General features: G+C 41.4%; 1 long non-coding RNA gene across 1 annotated transcript in view; it reads left to right on the top strand.

Annotated features, from left to right (window-relative positions):
* The window catches only part of LOC110301806 (uncharacterized), a 91,262-nt gene that overhangs the window by 50,025 nt on the left and 17,951 nt on the right, over window positions 1–23,286 (top strand). Inside the window, exon 4 of the long non-coding RNA XR_002378741.2 lies at window positions 12,994–13,292. This is a non-coding gene — a long non-coding RNA (uncharacterized LOC110301806). The remainder of the gene's footprint in view (window positions 1–12,993; window positions 13,293–23,286) is intronic.

Raw genomic sequence — 23,286 nt, 5'->3', positions numbered from 1 at the left:
TCATTGTGGGACTTAATGATTTCTGGAACAGACAAGTCTTGATTTGTTCATGTGGTTTCTGACTGGGCCAGGACTTGCACACATGCTGTTAGATTGTTGGTTGAGTTTCCTTTTGAATTTCAAGTCCTTCCCTTTTCTTTCAGTGGTGGCATTTGTCGTGGTCAGTGAAGGGCTGTCTTGCAGTAGGGTTGAGGTGTCTATTGGTGTGTAGGGCTATCAGCTCTATTTTGGATCTTCCTTTGAGGGTAGGCATGGTCCCATGTCACCTCTTGACTCCTGCTGTTCTACTGTGTTCTCTCTGAGTTGTGGGACTCTCCACATGCCTGTGGGCCTTACCAAAGTCAGATCTAGTCTGCACTCTGGGTTTCAGCTTCCACTGGAGCTGCTACAAGATGAGGAACTCTCCAAATACTAGAAGGCCTTACATGGGTTCAGAAATTTTCTTCCTCCTGAGTTTACAGCTTCTGCCAAAGCCAAGATGAAGAACTTCCTGAGCTCCTAACGAAAACTTCCATTCTGCATTGCCTTCCCAAGTCTGCTTTACCTCCCCAGGATCATAATTGAATAGAGTGACTGACGGAGGAGGCCTGATACTGATAGTGACTTGTAGGGTTGTGGTTGTTGTGGCCATGTCCTTATATCACTGTACTAGATGAACATGGCACAGCAGATTGTGAATGTCAGTTAGCACTTAGAATATACCATGTAGTGCTCTGGGCTTCATCTTAAGTGTAGTATCAAAAAAAAAAAAAGACTTGTTACCCACTATCATACATATTGACACATTTCTGTGGTAATCCTGTAGCTGAGTCCAGTTCCAACATGACTATCATAAGACAAATGCCTTGTTAGAATCAGCAGTGCATCTAAAAAGCATTTTATTCTTATCTCCCTCTCTCTCTGGGGCAGCTCAGTTCTTCTAAGACCCCAGCTTAAAAGATTCCATTGCAGCTTATCTTTTATCTAGAAAAACAACACCAATCACATATTTATCATTATCCCCATATTCAATGGACATCAGATGCTTCAAGCAGGGTGTAGACACAAGGCCAGACAAGACCATACTGCCTAGAGCCAATAGGTGAACAGCCAAGAAAGGCAGAGCCCTTTCCCACAGAGCTGCACACAAATGGCAGGAGGAATCTCCCTCATCAGTCTTCAGTCTGGGGATGCTCAATTTTGTCAAGGACTTACCCAACTCCCATTGGCTGGTTCATTTGGGTTCTCTGCTGTGAACATTATGAACATCCTTATTGGGAACCCTCAGGAAAGAACTGAACACCCTGAGCTCCTGTGGAGGGTCTGAATACTGTGGGTAGTGGTATTCAGAGAAGGCTTTTTGTGTGTGTGTGTGTGTGTTTATGTCTCTCTCTCTCTCTTTGTCTCTCTGTCTCTGTGTATGTGTGTGTGTGTGTGTGTGTGTGTCAAAGGCCACAGGCTAAAGACTTGGAGACAAGATTGGATCAGGAGTTCTCTCACCTCAACAGCGGATAGATCCAGTGATGGTTTAACATGTTGCTGGGCTACTGGGGGCAGGGATAAGAAACTGAAGAGAATAAGACCTAGTTGAAGAGTCTTTGGGGTATATACTTGGCCTATGTCTCATCTCAGGAGTCTTCCTTTCTCTCTGTATCTTGTTCCCTGTATGTCATAAAGTGAGCTGCTTTACTCTGCTTTGTGTAGTTGACCATGATGTTCAGCCTCACCTTGGACTCAGAAGCAATCAAGCTAGTTGAGCATGGATGGAGTCCCTCAAAATCCTGACCCTGACTGTGTTTTTCTTCCTTTGTTTCCTCAAGGATTCTTTTCATGGTAATGAATAGCAAACTATCACACTCTGAAGATGGATTACGAAGGGTCTTTAGTGATGGAACAAATTCATGTCTGCAGAGATATAGAAAGGCCAAAACTAAAAGAAAGGAAGGGAGGATGTGTGGAGAGTGCCTTGGACCACAGGACCTCTGCCTTGGAGCACCTGTGGGAGAGGTCATGGGGATGTGAGCACAGTCTGGGAAAGAAGGTTTCCTCTGTCAGACTGGCTTTAAAATCCCAAGCTTCTGAAGCCTGCTCCAGGGAGCCAATTCTCAGGTTGATTGGCACGACCACACAATCAAGTCACAGAAGAATGGATATGGGCCTGAGAATTAGAAAAATCTGCATTCAAATCTCAGTCCTGTATTTCCTGGTCCGTGGATTTGGATAAGATTTTCAAGGTCTGAGTGTCCTTCTCTATTTTGAAAGCAGTGAGACTTTCTTCACAGAAGCTTGGTAGGGGTAGATGGGGAAACACACACTGATCTGACCATGCAGTGTATTTCCCAAGACAAGCCAGCTCTGTCAAAGCAGCCTCATTGCCCTTGCCTGCTCCTGCATCCTCCAGCCTCTCTGGCACAGCCTTGAAGGTGAAGGGGAGATTTCTTCTATGCTGTACAGGTCCGTGTCTGTCCTTTCTTTAGATCATGGTGCAGTCCTCCAGCTGACAGCTCCAACTACTCCATTTGTTGGGGAAGAACATCTCCATAGCAACCAATTCCTGGCTCTATCCTTCCCTTTTCCCCAAGGCTAGGGCCTCAGGCCCCCATATTCCTAGCCTGCTGCTGTTTCCAGGGTACAGGCCAGTCCTGGGAGATGGCAGCCATCAGAGCTACAGGGTTGTATAACTCAGGTGGTTCAATCAAAGTAACTGGGGTAAGCTGAATTTATCCCCGGCATGCTACCAGAAATGAGTTTGCTGTGTTCTTTGTCAACTAGGGGCGTTACCAGAGGGGTGAATGAATGTCTGCTGCTTTTGGCTGCTGGGAGGAGGTGAAGTGACACGGTTGGTGGGTGGCTGTGCAGTAGCTAGTGACACAGAGAGGTGCAGACTAATCCTATGTTAGCTGCCTGTGTCTCTTCTAAGGAAACAGGAAGTGTTGCAGGGAGGGAAAAGAAAAAAAAAACAGCATTAGCTACCACCAAGACATGTAGCTCTCAATTTGGGCCAAATTTAAGGCTGTTATGAATAATTCAATCAGCTTTGGAGGCGCTGAAGTCCTCGGGGGAATTAATAACGGACAGGCTTTTCCCCCCACTCTACCCTTCCCACCTCCCACCACAGGGCTGATATTACACCTTTGGCAAAGGAGCACACAGGTGGAGGAAGGGACAAGGAAGGACGAAGGGAAAGGCAGCAGAATAGGGCAACTGTGCCTCCCCGTGCTTCTCAGAAAAAGTAGTGGACATGACTTCTGCTGCACAGGGATGTGCATATCTTGTGGTGCTTCAAGCTGGCAAGTGGCTATTGGTGGGCTTCCCTGAGGTGCTCAGTGGATCCAGGATTTTAGTCCTAGGCAGATCCAGGGCTGGTCTGAGCTAGTTCAGAGACTCTTCCCCGTGTTGTTTCAAGCAGCTGATATGGCAGAAGCCCATGCTTTTCTCAGGGTACCCTAACTGTGGGCTCAATCCTTCATGTCAGGGTGGAGGAGATGACCATCCTCTTGGTATGACTGTGCTGTCATCAGGTCAGTTGGGTTAACTTTCATGTAGGAAGTGAGATGGTGACTTTAGGAAGTAGCCCATTCTTGGGAACAGATTCTGTGTCTCCAGGAGCAGGTGAGTTTGGGGTTATAAGGACAGAGGACACTCTGTTATTTCACAGACTATCCAGCCTCACCTAGCTGCCTAGGGGCGATTCCCTGCTTCTTCTGGTGACAAAGTGGCTTTACTCTGCTGTTCTGCAATAGGAGACTGGGGCCAGACTGAGCTGACTGCTGGATAACACCAGAGTACCGCAGCTACACTCTCTCCAGCCTCAAGGACCCAGCAGCGGGAATGCAAGTAGGTTCTAGACTGGCTCTTGAGTCTGAGGTCAGGTCAGAGAAGAGTCTAGGGGGTGTTGGGAGCCCTTCTTCATAGTCAACTCAGGTTCTAGTGTCCTCAATTTCCCAGATATTGTAGGGGGAATACACCATGTTTCTGCTCCTTGGCTTGTAGAATAAATTCTAACTGCTGATTATCAATCCAAAATACCAGACCCAATGCATGGATATTAGGCTGGGACTTCAGGGAATGTCATGGGAAACCTTTGAGCCAATACTCCACATGGAAGTTACACCTTATGTATCCTGTCCTCTTCTTTTAACATGGGAGAAACACTGGGATCAAGTGTCTTCCTGTAAATATCAGATGAAGAAAGAGGTGTGGGAACTCCAGGGAGTCATTGTCCTACTTTGTGACCTTCTGAGGGAGGAACAAGTCATATGTGTCCACAGGACACAGTCTCCCTCAGATAATAGCATGATGGAAGGTTATTATGAGAACTGGATCCCTCCCCCCTCTTATATAAGCTGTCAGGTTTGATGAGAAGTAGGATAACACATGTTTCAAATGCATATTTGCACACACACACACACTCAATAAGAGACTGAACTCTCATATTGTAGGTGATAGGAAGGCACTAGAAGCAAGCACTATAGGAATATGAGAGAGCTATGATATACATATGTGCACATGGATGAATGTGTACTTGTGTGTATGTACGTGTGTGAGTATGCATTTGGATACAGGTCCTTGCACAGATATAGACTTGAAAATGAGCTACTAGGATAAAACAAGACTCTCAAAGAATGGAGTTAAAAAGCTTGCCAATACTAAGGGGCAGAAAAGAAAGCAGCCCAGCCTGTAATTCTGGGTGTAAATCCTTTCCCATGATGATAGGTGTCCTGGACCTCTGCCACGCCTATGTTTGGAGTGGGAACTGATTCTACCTCCATGGTTCTGGGAGTTCCAAGCTGAATCAATCCAATGAATGGGATGCTCCAGTGTGCCAGGAAGAAGCAGACAAAATGTGTGAGATACAAAGAAAAAGACCTGATGGTTTTCAGCCCACAGAAACACCATCAAACACATTCTATCTACTACATGTATTAGCACAAGGCACTATGGTATTGGAGGTTTGGTCTCTGAGGTTAATATCTCAATACTGGAACATTAGTGACAACTATTGAACAAAAAGGCACAGGGCCAAAGAGGGACAAGGAAGTGTTACACAATGAGGGAGGAAGAGGGTAGGAGGGGGAGGAGAGAAGGAAGGGAGGAGGAGAGGGAGGGGAAGAGGGGGAAGAGGAGAGAGAAAAGGAGGGGAAGCTTGAAACGATGAACTTCTAAAATGAATGTGGATAATGCTATTATTAGAACATTAATGGGCAACTTAAATTGCTGACTTAAGGCAGTGAAGGCGGTTTTCTCACTCTGCTGGGAGTGAGAGAAGGTATACACTAGAGGAGTTAGAAGACACCCAGGAAGCATGAGATAGTCTCTCAGCTTGGAAGGAGAGTTGGAAGAGATGGTTTCCAGTGGTGCAATTGCCTCAGAATTAAAATTAGTGAGGATGCAGTCACTCCATGGAGGCTAAGTAAGTACAATAACCAAAGAAATATTGCATTCCAAGCTGGGGCCATTGATCTGTAAAGACAGTGCATTTAAACACTTTCAGGCCCTGGGCTTCTTGTGTATTAGCAGCTTTCCTTTCTCTAAGTTCACTTGCTGTAGTTACCCAAGGCCAGAAAGTTACCAACAATTGGATAGTTTAAAACAACTTTCATTGATGTCATTTAACTGTTACATTTTTATTATTGCTGTTTGCTAGTAATCTCTTTCTGTGCTTAATATTTATAAACAAAGGTTCAGAGCTATCCTTGCTTTTGGGTGACCAGAGACTGGCTGTGGGGTGAGATGTCACCATGAGGAATGGTGTCTACTGTCCTGGTTCTACCTAGTCAGTGCACAGATGTTGGGAGTAGGTCTAGCACTGAGGAAAAGGTAGAATGACTTCTCTGTGGTCCTGTGTTGGTGAGTGTGTGGTTGAGTTCAGGCCATTCTCTGTGATCTTACTGATCACATGCTTACTGAGAGCCCCAGAGGACACACACTGCCTGAAAAGGGGTGGGGACTCTCTGTACTTCACTGTACCTGCCCCCTCCTCGCAGCCCCTTCTTTCTCTGAGACCTCACTGGTTCTGACAAGAAGTCTAGGGTCTGGTATTGGGCTAGAGAGTAGCCCATGTTCTACCAGGGCCAGAGTTCTGGGGTTCCCTTCTCTGGGCTCGTTAGATCATGCCTTCTATTTTCTTTTGGGTTCTTTCAAAAGCTTGCGATACCTTGGTGACACAGGCATTCCTTGAAATATCACTTTGAAGTCCAAGTGCTGGGTACAACAGTATTTGTATAGAGAAGGCTATTGGAGAAATTCAAGCTTCCCAGTAAAAGATATGTCACTTATAACAACATATCCTTTTTAAAAATTAATATAAGAGTCTTCTTAACCTTGCCAGGCTTGCTATGCCTGTCTACGTGTCTGAAACAGGATAGAATATCGCAAACTGTGCCTCAGCTCTCAGCATGAGCAATTGTGGTCAGAGGTGTCACTAGCACAGGACAGAGAGGTGTAGGTTGCCAAGGAGCCCTACATGGTCACAACATTCTCAAGTGTCTCTTGCCCTTATTTTTGCTCTTGCCTCAGTGTTCCTCCAGCTGACTTCAGAGATGCTCATGTTCTCACAGGGAAGCCTAGGACATGCAAAGTTTGCTGGATTGGGCTTTGAGTTAAAAGTTCTTTGCCATTCTGCCAGGGCCTCACTGCCTGAATGGAGCCTCCTTTGGCTAAAAAAAATCAAATGTTTATACAAAAGCTTTCTTTTAGTTTTACTTCATCAGCCTGTGCTTCCTTGCAGCAAGGCATCAAGGAACCAGATTCCATAGCAAAATTTCCTTTTGGAAGAAGTTCCATCCATTAGTCTCAGTGGTGGCTCTGTGTAACGTGGTCATGGCTCTCAGGTGGGCAGTTACCCATTTGAAGAATGGAAGAGGGATCTGTTACTAGAGTGAGATAAGAGAAATACTTTCCTAAATGGTCTTAGTTGTGTATGACTGTGTGGCCAGGACAGAATAACGTCTGTCACAGAAGTCACAGCACTCTGGGCAGATGACACCTTCCTTGCACAGACCTCAATTGCTCAGGTAGATTTGAGCCCAGGCCCAGAAGTACCTGAGAAAGGGGAAGGAGGAGAAATCCCATAGCCCTATGGAATCAGAGAAGGCCCAAGATAGGCCTAGCACTCTGGACAGAGGCAGCAGGGGCTTGGTATTATTGGCCAATAAGGCAGGATTCCAACGTAGTTTCAAGGAGCCCGAGGAAAAGAAGATCTGGCGACAGGCCCAAAGTGGGATCCAGTTCAAGGGAAAGTCCCAAGGCCTGACACTATTACTGAGGCTGTGGAGTGCTCACAAAAAGAGACCTATCATGACTGTACTCTGGAAGACCCAACAAGCAGTTGAAAGAGTCAAATGCAGATATTTGCACCCAACCAATGGACAGAAGAACCTGACCCCTGTTGCTAAATTAGGGAAAGGCTGAAAGAAGCTGAGGAGAAGGGCCACCTTATAGGAGGACCAGCAGTCTCAATTAAGCTGGACCCTTGAGATCTCTCAAATACTGGACCATCAACCAGGCAGCATACACCAGCTGATATGAGGCCCCAACAGACATACAGTAGAGAAGTGTCAGTTCTATGTTCATTCAGAGATGATGTACCTATCCCTCAAGAGACTGGAGGCCCCAGGGAGTTTAGAGGTCAAGTGGGGCAGGGAATGGGGGCATCCATGTGGAGACAGGAGAGTTGGGAGGAGTTATGGGATGTGGAAAAGTTGGAGAGTGGACGGGGTGGGGGGGAATAAAATATGGAGTATAAAAAATTAATTACTTAATTAATTAAAAAAATAACTCCTGTGAGCACTTACTGAGATTCACATGCCACATGTTGTCCTGGCTATTACCCCATATATATCTACCCATTTTAGCCTTACAACAGCTCTATAAGGGTTAACTAGTCTTACCGGAAAGACAGAATATTCCACTTGAAGTTAGTGTGACTGATAATTATATTGGGGCACAGGATGTCTCTCACGAGCAATCCAGGGATGCTGAGCATCCTCATCCAGGTAAAATGGGCTCAAAGGCATTGATTAATTTTGTCTGAAGTCAGTGCTCATTTCAATGGCAAATTTAGGCCTTGCAACGTTAAGATTTTAGGTGTCCTCGGGTTTCTCATAATCTGGACTTACAGCTCCAGCAAAGAGCCTAGAAAAGCATCAGCTTCAACTCACCTGGGGAAGTTCAACCCCCTCCCATCCTGTGGAGAGAAGCTTGAAAGGCTTGAGCAGCCATAGGGACCTTGGTCTAGGTCTTATGTGTTAATTCCCCATTCTCCCTGGCTAGCCTCACACACCTCATGGGACAAGGCTAATCAGAGTGAGCAGACTGCAATCCCCCTGCTATGGACTTCAGGCTTGCTCTCTCTCTAGGAACCTCTCAAACAGTCCCAAATTACTTTCACACATTCAGACTACAAGGCCAGAAGCATTCTCTGCCTTGGTCTTTGAAAGTCCATCTGTGGATAGCCTGTCTTTTCCAAACTGTGGCATCCTTTTTCTTCCTCTCATGATTTTCCCTGACTAAAAGTATAGGCTTTCCATTCCACGACTCCCCACCCCACCCCACATATATGGGCATACAGCTTTGTGTGTATGTGCACATGTGCTATTGTTTCTTCCTGGCCTCATTGTAGGCAGATGGACATAACATTTCTGCTTTTACATATTCCTTTATTCTACACTTAACCTTGAAAATCTGTCATGTTCCTAACATGGGTTGACATTCTAGAGATACAGTTGAAGGGAGATTTTAGACAGAACTAATTCATATCATATAATTTGCTCGTTGGCAAAGGCAGTCTTTAAGTACAGCCACATGCTGTCATGTCGCATTGTGGCCCATAGTGGATGACGTGTATAATGGTGACCTTATAAAGAGTATAATGGAGCTGAGAAATTCCTACCACCTAGTGATGTTGCAGCCACCTTACCTTTGTGAAGCCACAGTTCATTGAATTACTTACATGTCTGAAACACTACTGGTGTAATCAAACTGTGCTGCCTGTTGCATAAAAACACAGTGCATACAACTACATATAATATAGACTATGTAATAAGCCACCATGTTGATATATTCACTAGACTATACCTTTATCATTTTATAGTATACATTTTAGACTTGTATAAAACCATTAGCATAAAACAACCTTAGACTACTTAGAAGGAGACTACTAGAGATCTTGGTAGTAAAGATATTTACAGTTACATGTATGTATGTCATTGCCACTCAAAAAAACCTTTAAGTGTGGCAAGAAAGGACAAAGACATGTAGTGGTGCTAATTTTCTGACTCTGTGTAGCACAAACTGGGTCTTAGTTTTTTCACCTCTTAGTTATCAGTGAGAGATAAGAGGAGTGCCTGGGACCAGTGTGAGGGACATCCTTTTCTCCTCTGTCCTTGCTCCATGAAAAGATCTTGGGCAGAACATCTAGGTGCAATTCTAGACTGTGAGCCCAGGTGCTGGCCTCTTCAAGGGTTGACATTTCAATAGAGGTTTTCCAGAAAGAGGACCACCTAATCAGGGTGGTCCATCTCCCACCCCAACAGGTGTCCTAGGATGGAAAGAGCCTGCCCACTGGTGGGAACACAGTGAATGCTCACTGAGTGTGCCCTATATTGTAGTAAGTGTTTTGAAAAAAAAAACTGTCCCATTTAAATATTCACAAATACCTTAAGGAGTATATAGATTACTGTATTTTCCCATTATTCACCAGGAAAGCTGTGGTTCAAGGAATAGTTGGATGCCATATGTCACATAGTTATTACTAGAATCTATGCATACCAGGAGTGTGACCTCTCATTTTGGTAGCTGCAGAGACCAATAGGAGGGGTGAAGGATGGAGAACCTTCACATCCACAGAGTGAAGGCCTGGAGGCTTTCCGTCATTTCTGTTGGTTCCTCTTCCTGGGTTCTGGGAAGAGCAAGCTGCAGGAGGGGAAACATTTCACACTGAATTATGGAATTATGCCTTGAAGCAAACAACACTCAGTACAGTTGGTTGCAATGAAATGGAGTTTGTGTTGGAATCTATTATGGTCCCAACATAAATTAATTATAGCTCTCCTGCTGCAGGGAACCTTCATGCATAATTAACATTTATTGAAGGAGGATGGGACAGGGAAGAGGAACGGAATCGCTGCCTTATTATATGATGGGCAAGCTTGGGAGAGACTGGGAGAATTTTTTGTTGGTGCTCAGAAAGACCCCAATGGTCAACCTCCATGTTAGCTCTAGTAATGGTATCTAGTAAAGTACCATTTTGGGCACACTGTACATAATTTACCCTTTAAAACACCCTTGAAGTATTATCATAAGGCCAGTTTAAAGATGAAGAAATTAAGGTTAATGTACTTTCTTAAAGTAAAACAGTAAGGCCAATGTGTTTGTTCCCCTGCCACTTGTATAGACAGTTAAGGGATGTGTGAGTCAGAAATGACTGCCCACTCTGGCTGGGCAGGATCTTCAGGTTATTGGCATCATCTGTCTCTAGAGACTTGGATTCTGCTCCTGGGTCTAGTGACTGGGATGTGTAGCAATAAACATGGGTGCTAACTCTTAGCCAGCACGTTTCCTGTGTCAGGAGTTGTGCTAAATGTTTTGAGTGTGACTTTTTTTTTCTGAGTCTCATTTGGGTTTGGTGATGACAAGAGCACACTGACTGTATATGAAGAACTTAAACACAGAGACGATAAGCAGGATGTTCTGAGTGTGCATGGCACTCCAAGATTCCTATGCTAAGAACTTTGCCCATATGGCAGTAGAACCTTTAAAGGGTGGGGCCTTGCAGAAGGTAATTGGTTGAAGGAGGTCTCCTCCTTGGACGGGATTAATGCAGGTTTTGTGGCATTTGGACTTGTCTTTGAGAATAGGTTGATGTAAAGGAGCCAAGCGCCTTCTCTGAGTCCCTCTTCTTTATGATCTCTGAACTAGGATGCAGCTGGCCATAGTACTCTTGGAACTAAGGAGATACGGGTGCTATGCTCTTAATTCTTCAGAGATGTGCATGAAATAAGCCTCTTTCTAGGGTTGTGGCTGGGATCTGGAATGCTCCCCAGAGACTCATATATTAAAGGCCGATTGTCTACTGGTGGCACTGACAGAAACTGATAGAACCATTAGGACTGGGGCACAGTTGGAAGAAATGAGCCAATGATGTCATGTCTTTGAATGCTATACTTTGTCTCCCATCTCACTGTATTCCTTTTGCTGTTTCATGGCCATTCTGAGGTGATCAGTCTTCCCCACATCACCTGTCCTCCACCCTGCCATTCTGCTTCAGCAAAAGCCATGAAACAACACATCCAAGTGAACTTTAACCTCTGAAACTATGAGCTGAAATGCTTTTTTTCCTTTAAGCTGTTTTTTTTTCTTTTTATATATTGTATTTTTATCATACAGATACAACATTGACTAACATACCCAGCCTCAAGGTTTTTGTAGAGCAACACAAAACACTTATATAATGAACTACCCTGAGTCACACAACACATACATAATGTAGTATGGATCAGGCTTCAAGCTTCTCCAGCCTGAGGGTTTTCTAAGTTTTGATCAAATTTTAACCTTACAACCTCATGGGTGCCCACTTAGGCTCTTGATCAGACCATGGTATTGTAACATTGTGAACAAGACAGTGGGAGGTGGTCTTTTCTCTTAGAGAGAGTCTCTCTATGCAGTCTCTTCTAGAAAGAAAACCAAACAAACATGATTTTCTTCTGACTGAACCCAGGGACCACATGAATATAGAGTAAAAGCATTCATTCAGAAACTGAGTAGACCTGAGTAGGCCTGCTGTAGACACTTTTCCATTCTCTTGTCCTCATTTGTGACTGAAAACAATTTCAACAACTAAGAACCCATAGGTGTTTCACATGCAAGTCAAGCTACCAATTCCAGGTGATGGTGAGGGGTTTGTTGGTGATTATTACATGGTAGCAGAGGAGGTGGAATGTGACTTGGGTCAATGAGTAAACGCTACATACATGGTGATGAGGAGGAGCCAGTACAGATATGTGAACACATGCCTGTGAGCATACATGTTGGTACTTGTCTGTAGTCATGAGCACATATGTGTATATATGTCTGTGAACTATATAATGTACATACATGTATACATTCTTAGAACTGACTGATGAGAGGAGGGTCTTTTCATGAGGAAACTGAGGAAGAGGAGGAAGCAGGAGAGATTTTGATCCCCAGGAAGTATGTTGGAAAGGAGCTCCATGAACTGAAGCCAGCTGTCTGCATCTTTTTCTGGGTCTCAGATGGAGGGACACCGCTTTCAATACAGAAAGTTCAACTTCTGGAAAACTGTCCTCTTTCTCCGACCACTTTCTTATTATCTAGTACTACTCTGGGTCCCAGATACAACCCATGGAGAAACATACAAGCACAGAAATGCCATCCAGGTATCTGTGTGGGCCAAATGCAAGTACTCTCTCTCTTGAAGCTGTGTATAACTGAATAATATCTGCTGCAGCTTTGTCAAGTTCTCCAGAGCCTACACGGTGAGCCTACAGACTGAAACCTGACCTACTTCTCTCACAGCATCTGCTTGTGCTTCTGTCCTCCCAGCTTCCAGGCTGTTCCTCTGTCCTTGGACAGGTACAGGAGTCATTGCTCATTCCAAGCTGCCTTGCCTTTCTAGATGCTAGTCTTATTACCCTCTCCCTCTGTATAAATACAACCTTTTTTAGAGATGTAGAAACTTGGACCTATGGGATTGTGTGATGGCTCCAAACAAATCATGAAAATTTTCCAAGGCTGCCCTGATTCTGTCAGCCAGCTGTTTGGAGACACAGAGAATACAGTGTGGGATCTGACCCTGCACTGAGGAAAGTTTATTGAAACACAATCACTGAAGGTGGATGGGAGAGCTGACAGTGAGGGCATCTTAGGTGCTCTTCACCGCCCAGCTTTTGGCTTTTCACATGCACATCTTTCTGTATCTCAGTTGGACAGAGGCCTATACATGGGCCAGATCTCAGTTGAAAATCATCTTGACAAGTACTCACTTTGTTCTAGACAGGGGAAAGAAGATGATGTGTGCTTTGAAGCTGACCAGGCCATCAACTTGGCACAGACATGGATAGGTGTGATTGAGATGCTGCATCCTGGATAGAATACAAGGAGAATGGTGCCCACCACTGTGGCACTCCTCCTACCAAAGCTCACCACCTGGAAAAACCATCACAACCACAGCAGACAAACTCCCATGCAACAAAACACCAGAGTCTGATTCCTCAAAAGCTTCTATCAGAAGCGAGGAAGATCTAGGAAACTGCCATAGACAAGAGCATTCTAAAGACATATGAAGACAAAAGGTAATATATTATACTGAAAGTGATCTTTTGACAGAAAAAGAATATTATAGAGAGTTGAAGAATTAGGAGTGAACTACAGATGTTGGTTATTAATAATGCATTGGTATTGGGTCATTTGTATCTCACACAAACCATAGTAAGGGCTGATGGTATCAAGGAGGACATCAGGCATGTGAAGTATATGGAAACTTACTGCATAGTTTTCTCAGTTCATTTACATGGCCAAAATTCTTCTACAAGAAAAAAAATATATTAAACAGTTTTCAGTTTTCACATTTGGTCTCATATGTAAGGAACTTAGAAGTCATCACTCTTTCCTAACAAGAACACAGTTGACCAAATGTCAAATCTACAACTCTTGTTAGATACAACAAAGAATTGAGGACATAGGCAAACTTGGATACCCAGGTTATCCAGATAGGCTACTCCAGAGCAGAAGTCTCTGTGGAAATCAGAAAACTCAGTTACATTGACAGATTGCTGGTGTTCAGTGTGGTTACTCTCAGGAGGGAAGTCTCAGCACTAGGGGATAATTGTAAGGAGGTGACTTACTTTCCTTTGCTTCAAAAGGCCATTAATTTTTCAGGGTAAATATAGAAGAAAAGTTGATTTATGTTTTGAGAAGAAGGAGGTAGAAAGCTGTTTTAATTATTCCCAGAGCATCTGGCTATTGTGATAATGCTCTGATAAGCAATGTAAGTGAGAAAGAGTTTAATTTTGGTGATGGTTCCAGGTTCCAGTCCATCATGGTGGGATTGTCACAGTGGTAAGAGCTTGAGGGGAGAGTTATATCCTGTTTATAATCAGAAAGAGATGCAATGATAAAGTCATGCTGCTGTTCCATTTTCTTTCTCCATGGAATCCAGGATCTCAGACAGGGAATGATACTCACTGCAGTGGATGGGTCTTCCCAGGTCAGTTAATGTAATCAAGACATACTCAGTTGCACATTTGCCAGCTGATTAGACATATATCAAGTTGGCAGCAATAACCATCACAATTTCAGAAAGCATCATAGAAAGACAAGGGTGAGGCAATATGTTTAAGGAACTGAATCAAAAGTACCTACCTAGAATCCTGGATCCAGCAAAAATTACTTTAAAAGAGAAAGGACAGAAATCTTCAAAGAAAAACTTTGAAGGAAGCTTTTATTACTATAGTGTCTTGTGCTGAATGTTAAATGAGAAGTTTCAGAAAGAGGGAAAATAATGTTGGATAATCTTGATCTACATAAATAGTGAATGTGTAATAGAATCCTTTTGTTCTTTTAGACTTAGTTAATGAACTAAATAGCACTTTGAACAAATTAATGACAGCTACAAATGTATTTGATAATTATAGCTCTGAATAAGTGAAATGCATAAGATCAATGTGTAAAGTTAAATCTTCATTGTCAAACTGGCTGGATGTAAACCCAGGATGTACCAGACATAGATATATGGTGGATTTTCTAGATATGAGTAACTTAGAGGAGATAAACCACCTGAATGCATGTGGTACTATCTCTATGGCTGCAATGTTACCAGCTACCTCAGACTCTGATCATCAGGCCTTCATTACTGTAATGGATGGTAGTTCCTTTTATACATGAAGCAAAACAAGTCCTTGTTCCTTAAGTTGCTTCTGTCAGGTACTTTGTCACAGAAATGACAGAAGTGAACAATGCACAATCAGATAAGGGACCTGGTGCCAGTGGGAATTGAGAATGTACTATATAATGTTCTTGCACAACTTGTGCAATAGCATACGTTGAGAAAAGGGGTAGAACTAGCTATAAATGTATAATGGAGACTCAAAAAAATCATAAGTCTAAAATAAGATGATAAAAAGTTTGAAAGTATAATTAATGTTTTAAGAGAAAAAAAGTAAGCACACAGAATGTACTATCAAAACTAGAAAGGGTATAAAAAGAGAAAAAGAGGCATACGATGACTCATACTTATAATCCCAGCCTCAGGAAGTTGAAGCAAGAAGACTGCTTTGGGTATGAGGACAGTCTGTACTACAGTGTAGACCTTCCATCAAAAAATAAAATAAACCAAGATAAACAAACGAAACCCCTGGGCCTGTGAGATGTCTTGGCTGGCAAGTGCTTGAGGGGAAAGGACAGTGGCCTGAGCTCAAGCCCTAGAAGCCATGTAGAAAGTCAGTACAAGCATCTCAAGTACCTGCATGACCACTGTGCCCTTACAGGAGGAGGGAGCTAGAGACTGGAGCATCAGCCAGCGGCCAGGTACCCTGGAGTGTCACATGTTACAGAAACAAGAGGCATTCAGCCTGCACATGGTAGAAAGTGTCCTCTATAAACTCTGGTACATTCTCATGTCTGCAAAATTCCATGCCGCCCCACTAATACATAAAACATTAGCTCCAAGAAAACCTACTTTTGGCATCTAAGACTCAGAGAATCTATCTGTCTATCAATATATCCATCCACCCATTCATCATCCATCCCTCCATCTGGTAATTTTTTTTTTTTGAGACATGGTTTCTCTGTGTAGCCCTGGCTGTCCTGGAATTTACTCTATAGGCCATATTGGCCTCAAACTCACAGAGATCCACCTGCCTCTGACTTCCCAGTGCTGGTATTAAAGGTGTGTGCTACTACTTCATGGCTAAATATTTTAAGAGAGAAAAGAATTTAAGTTCTGAAACAGGTAAATGTATTGAATAAATGAATTAACTGCAAGAAATCACCTGAAACTAATGAAAATAAGCAAGGAAACAGATAAATAATAGCTCATGATGGCTCTGACTTTTCTATATTCTGCCTAAAGCTCAGATAACAGGCATGCAAGATCACACCTAGACCACATATGGTAGGACTTAATAAAAATGTCAGGAAGCATTTTGAACATCAATTTCCTAACTGTACTATTAAAGAAAAAATACTGTTAGGTTGTATAAAAATACTATAGGGTCCAAGTTGATACACTGTCTATGACATATGGTTTAGCTATAAAGATATAGAGAAATTAAAAATAAAGTAATGGAGATATATTCTGACATTAATCCAAGGAAGGCTATCTAATGCTGTTATATACAGAAAAGCAGACTGCAGAGAAAGCAAAGTGATGGGGATAAAAGAGTTCATAATGATAAGTTTGGCTTTCTTAGGAGACATAATACTTCTTAATGACCATGCCTAATCACAGTGGCAAAGGAGATAAAACTTGATAGAAGTGCAAGGGGAAATGGTTGAATCCATTGGTATGGTGGCACTTCTGGATCATCAATGGACACATCTAATAGCAGGAGACCAGTGAGGATGTGAAGACAACACCACTGGTTATGTAGATCTGATGAGCTGACATAGGAGATGATTTCAATCACCACACACATTCCTCTCAAGACCACATGGAATGAGTACACAGATAGAAAACGTGGGCTTTCAAACACACCTCACTAAATCTAAAAGATACCAAACCATGGAAAGCGTGATCTCAGACAATCAAAAAAGATCTAGAAATAAACAATAATAAACAACAAAAGGTAGCCGGTCTCTTCATAAATACTTGGACATTCAGAAACATGCACCGAAGCAATACAGGATTCAAGGAGAAAGTCTCCAAGGAATATTGTGATGAAAATTAAAATCATTCCTCAAAATCTGTGGGATTCAGTGGGATTAATGGCAAGAGAGATATTTTTAGTACAGAATACATAAGTTTACAAGAAAAGTTCAAGGTTAATATGCTCAGCATCTACCTTAGGAAGCTCCAATAAATAGAGAAAAATTCAAAGTAAGTTAACAGCAAAAAGTAAACAGTAAAACAAGAATCAGTGATTTTTAAAGTGGGAAATCAATAGAGACAACCAACAGAACCAAAGACAGCTCTTTGAAAACATCAATGAAATTGATAAATACACTCCTAGGTTAACTAAGAGAAACAGAAGAGTTACAAATCCCTCCTATCAGATATGAGCAGGAAGACATTTGTATGGATTCCTGAAAATTTAAAGGTTAAAAGATAATCAAATTTGAAAAGGCACATAAGACTGAGGAAGCCATTGAAATGCAAAGTTTATCCGAATTCATGAAAAAAAAATAGACGATTTAACTAGGTACATGTTTATTAGAATGGAACAATTATACCTTCTGCCCCAGAATGAAAGCATAAATCCTGGTGTGCTTGGTGGAAAATTTACAAAATGTTTAAGAGAAAAATCATCCTAGGTCTTTGCAATCTCTCCTAGAAAATAAGTCTGGATGCCCATTCTATTGACTTGGTGGTGGTTCTCAGATGCCCTCCCCTCAAACCTATATGTGTATATGAGTGTGTGTATTCAGCTGAACATGGGACAAATCTGTATTTATATTGAACACACATGCTATATAGTAAAGTACTACAACTATTTAAATAGTTGAGATGTGATTTGTCCTCTAACATTATTTTTGGAAGCTTGGTCATTGAAGGAGACATGTGGTCACTGTGAATACTCTCTTAGAAGGGACTAAGGTAGATATCAAGAGATGAAGTGAGGCTATGTGGGAGTAACTTTGTGGATGCTCATACCCATTATAGAGAACGGTGCAATAATTTATATAACTGACATCTCTCTATACACTCCAGATATCTATAGATCACTTATAATACTCATTACCATATATGTGATGGTTAAATGTGATTGTCAACTTGATTGTGTCTGGAATCAACTAAAACCCAAGATGGTGGCACTCCAACAAATATATATTTTCTGGGCTAATATTCACCTATCAGTGAGTGCATATCTAATGACTTCTTTTGTGATTGGGTTACCTCACTAAGGATGATATCCTCCAGATCTATCCATTTGTCCAAGAATTTCATAAATCCATTGTTTTTAATAGCTGAGTAGTGTAAATGTATCACATTTTCTTCATTGTGTAAATGTATCACATTTTCTGTATCCATTCTTCTGTTGAGGGACATCTGGGTTCTTTCCAGCTTCTGGATATTATAAGTAAGGCTGCTATGAACATAGTGGAGCATGTGTTCTTGTTACCAGTTGGAACTTCTTCTAGGTATATGCCCAGGAGAAGTATTGCTGGATCTTTTGGTAGTATTATGTCCAATTTTCTGAGAAACCTCCAGATTGACTTCCAGAATGGTTGTACAAGCTTACAATCCCACCAGCAGTGGAGGAGTGTTCCTCTTTCTCCACATCCTCACCAGCATTTGCTGTCACCTGAATTTTTGATCTTAGCTATTTTGACTTGTGTGAGGTGGAATCTCAGGGTTGTCTTGATTTGCATTTCTCTGATGATTAAGGATGATGAACATTTTTTTTTCAGGTGCTTCTCAGCCCTGCAGTATTCCTCAGTTGAGAATTCTTTGTTTAGCTCTGTACCCCATTTTTAATGGGGTTTTTTGAATTTCTGGAGTCCAGCTTCTTGAGCTCTTTGTATATATTGGATATTAGTCTTCTATGAGATTTAGGATTGGTAAAAATCCTTTCCCAATTGTTGGTGGCGTTTTTGTCTTATTGACAGTGTCTTTTGCCTTACAGAAGCTTTGCAATTTTATGAGGTCCCATTTGTCAATTCTTGATCTTACAGCACAAGCCATTGCTGTTCTGTTCAGGAATTTTTCCCCTGTGCCCATATCTTTGAGACTTTTCCCTAGTTTTTCCTCTATAAGTTTCAGTGTCTCTGGTTTTGTGTGGAGTTCCTTGATCCACTTAGGCTTGAGAGCTCAGTACAAGGAGATACCAATGGATCAATTCACATTCTTGTACTTGATAAACAACAGGTAAGCCAGCACCTTTTGTTGAAAATGCTGTCTTTTTTTCCACTGGATGGTTTTAGCTCCTTTGTCAAAGGTCAAGTGACCATAGGTGTGTGGGTTTATTTCTGGGTCTTCAATTCTATTCCATTGATCTACCTGTCTGTCATTATACCAGTACCATGCAGTTTTTATCACAATTGCTCTGTAGTACAGCTTAATGTCAGGCATGGTGATTCCACCAGAGGTTCTTTTATTGCTGAGAATAGTTTTTGCTATCCTAGGGTTTTTATTTTTCCAGATGAATTTGCAAATTGCCGTTTGTATCTCATTGAAGAATAGAGTTGGAATTTTGATGGGGATTGCATTGAATCTGTAGATTGCTTTTGGCAAGATAGCCATTTTTACTATATTAATCCTGCCAATCCATGAGCATGGGAGATCTTTCCATCTTCTGAGATCTACTTCAATTTCTTTCTTCAGGGACTTGAAGTTCTTATCATACAGATCTTTCACTTCCTTAGTTAGAGTCACACCAAGGAATTTTATATTATTTGTGACTATTGTGAAGGGTGTTGTTTCCCTAATTTCTTTCTCAGTCCATTTATCATTTGTGTAGAGAAAGGCCATTGATTTATTTGAGTTAATTTTCTATCCAGCTACTGCACTGAAACTATTTATCAGGTTTAGGAGTTCTCTGGTGGAATTTTTGGGGACACTTATATATACTATCATATCATCTGCAAATAGTGATATTTTGGCTTCTTCCTATCCCCTTGATGTCCTTTTGTTGTTGAATTGCTATGGCTAGGACTTCAAGCACTATATTGAATAGGTAGGGAGAAAGTTGACAGTCTTGTCTAGTCCCTTATTTTAGTGGGATTGCTTCATGTTTCTCACAATTTACTTGGATGTTAGCTACTGGTTTGCTGTAGATTGCTTTTATCATGTTTAGGTATGGGTCTTGAATTCCTGATCTTTCCAAATATGTTATCATGAAGGGGTGTTGGATTTTGTCAAATGATTTCTCAGCATCTAACGAGATGATCATGTGGTTTTTGTCTTTGAGTTTGTTTATATAGTGGATTACGTTGATGAATTTCCATATATTAAACCATCCCTGCATCCCTGGGATGAAACCTACTTGGTCATGATGGATGATTGTTTTGATGTGTTCTTGGATTAAGTTTGTGAGGATTTTATTGAGTATTTTTGTATCAATACTCATAAGTGAAACTGGTCTGATGTTCTCTTTCTTTGTTGGAACTTTGTGTGGTTTAGGTATCAGAGTAATTGTGGCTTCATAGAATGAATTGGGTACATTACCTTCTGTTTCTATTTTGTGGAATAGTTTGAGGAGAGTTGGAATTATGTCTTCTTTGAAGGTCTGATATCACTCTGCACTAAACCCATCTGGTCCTGGGCTTTTTTTTTTTTTTTTTTGGGAGATTATTGATGACTGCTTCTATTTCTTTAGGGGAAATGGGACTGTTTAGATCATTAATCTGATTCTGATTTAACTTTGGTACCTGGTATCTGTCTAGGAAGTTGTCCAATACATCTAGGTTTTCCAGTTTTGTTAAGTATAGCCTTTTGTAGTAGGATCTGATGGTGTTTTGGATTTCCTCATGATCTGTTGTTATGTCTCCCTTTTCATTTCTGATTTTGTTAATTAGGATGCTGTCCCTGTGCCCTCTAGTTAGTCTGGCTCAGGGTTTATCTATATTGTTGATTTGCTCAATGAACCAGCTCTTGGTTTGGTTGATACTTTGAATAGTTCTTTTTGTTTCCACTTGGTTGATTTCAGCCCTGAGTTTGATTATTTCTTGCCATCTACTCCTCTTGGGTGAATTTGCTTCCTTTAGTTCTAGTGCTTCTAGGTGTGCTGTCAGGCTGCTAGTATATACTCTCTCTAGTTTCTAGTTGGATGCACTCAGGGCTATGAGTTTTCCTCTTAGGTCTGCTCTAATTTTGTCCCATAAGTTTGGGTATGCTGTGGCTTCATTTTAAGTAAACTCTAAAAAGTCTTTAATTTCTTTCTTTATTCCTTCCTTGACCAAGGTATCATTGAAAAGAGTGTTGTTCAGTTTCCACATGAATGTTGACTTTCTATTATTTATGTTATTGAATATCAGCCTTAGTTCTTGGTCGTCAGATAGGATGCTTGGGATAATTTCAATAGTTTTGTATCTGTTGAGGCCTGTTTTATAACCAATTATGTGGTCAGTTTTGGAAGAGGTACCATGTGGAGCTGAGAAGAAGGTATATCCTTTTGTTTTAATATAAAATGTTCTGTAGATATCAATTAAATCCATTTGTTTCATAACTTTTGTTAGTGTCCATGTGTCTCTGTTTTGTTTCTGTTTCCAGGATCTGTCCATTGATGAGAGTGGGATGTTGAAGTCTCCCACTACAATTGTGTGAGGGACAATGTGTGCTTAGAACTTTACTACAGTTTCCCTAATGAATGTGGCTGCCCTTGTTTTTGGAGCATAGATATTCAGAATTCAGAGTTCATCTTGCTTGATTTTAACTTTGATGAGTAAGAAGTGCCCCCTTTGTCTTTTTTGATAACTTTGCATTGGAAGTCAATTTTATTCGATATTAGAATGACTACTCCAGCTTGTTTCTTCAGACCATTTGCTTGGAAAATTGTTTTCCAGCCCTTTACTCTGAGGTAGTGTCTGTCCTTTTCCCTGAGGTGGGTTTCCTGTAAGCAACAAAATGTTGGGTCCTGTTTGTGTAGCCAGTCTACTAGTCTATGTCTTTTTATTGGGTAATTGAGTCAGTTGATATTAAGAGATATTAAGGAAAAGGAATTGTTGCTTCCTGTTATTTTTGTTGTTAGAGTTGGAATTCTGTTCTTGTGGCTATCTTCTTTTAGGTTTGTTGAAGGATTACTTCCTTGCTTTTTCTAGGGCATAATTTCCCTCCTTTGTGTTGGAGTTTTCCCTTTATTATCCTTTGAATGGCTGGATTCATGGAAAGATACTGTGTGAATTTTTTTTTTTCATGGAATACTTTGGTTTCTTCATCTATGGTAATTGAAATTTTTGCTGGGTATAGTAGCCTAGGCAGGCATTTGTGTTTTCTTAGGGTCTGCATAGCATCTGTCCAGGATCTTCTGGATTTCATAGTCTCTGGTGAAAGTCTGGTGTAATTATAATAGGCCAGCCTTCATATGTTACTTGACCTTTTTCCCTTACTGCTTTTAATATTCTGTCTTTAGTGCATTTGATATTCTGCTTATTATGTGTTTGGAAGAATTTCTTTTCTGGTCCAGTCCATTTGGAGTTCTGTAGGCTTCTTGTTTGTTCATGGGCATCTCTTTCTTTTGGTTTGGGAAGTTTTCTTCTATAATTTTGTTGAAGATATTTACTGGCCCTTTAAGTTGCAAATCTTTATTTTTATCTATACCTATTATCCTTAGGTTTGGTCTTCTCCTTGTGTCCTGGATTTCCTGGATGTTTTGAGTTAGGGTCTTTTTGCATTTTACATTTTCTTTGATTGTTGTGTCCATGTTCTCTATGGAATCTTTTTCACCGGAGATTCTCTCTTCCTTCTCTTGTATTCTGTTGCTGATGCTCACATCTATGGTTTCTGATTTCTTTCCTAAGATTTCTATTTCCAGGTTTCTCTCCCTTTGGGTTTTCTTCATTGTTTCTACTTCCATTTTTAGGTCTTGGATGGTTTTGTTCACTTCTCTCACCTGTTTGTTTGTGTTGTCCTGTAACTCTTTATAGGATTCTTTGTTTCCTCTTTAAGGACTTCTACCTGTTTATTAGTGTTTTCCTGTAATTGTTTGAGGGATTTTTGTGCTTCCCCTTTAAGGACTTCTACCTACTTAGCAGTGTTCTCCTGTATTTCTTTAAGTGAGTTATTAATGACCTTCTTAAAATATTCTACCAGCATCATGAGATATGATTTTATATCCGACTCTTGCTTTTTTTGTGTGTTGGGGTATCCAGAACTTGCTGTGGTGGGTGTACTGGGTTCTGATGTTGCCAAGTGGTCTTGGTTTCTGTTAGTAAGATTCTTCCATTTGCCTTTTGCCATCTGGTAATCTCTGTTTTTCGATGTTCTAGCTGCCTCTGGCTGGAGTTTGTTCCTCCTTTGATTCTTTAGCCTCTGTCAGCACTCCTGAGAGTCCAACACTCTATTGAATCCCAGTGGTCAGAGCACTCTCTGCAGGCAAGCTCTCCTCTTTCAGGGAAGGTGCACAGCATTCTGGAACTCAGATCTATCTCATGAGTCCTGGAAGCCGACTCTGCTCTTGTGGGGAAGGTGCC

The sequence above is a fragment of the Mus caroli genome, unplaced genomic scaffold, assembly GCF_978045245.1.
Source record: "Mus caroli unplaced genomic scaffold, Mus_caroli_1 scaffold_11, whole genome shotgun sequence".
Lineage (NCBI taxonomy): Eukaryota > Metazoa > Chordata > Mammalia > Rodentia > Muridae > Mus > Mus caroli.
This window is presented reverse-complemented; position numbering and strand designations above follow the sequence as displayed.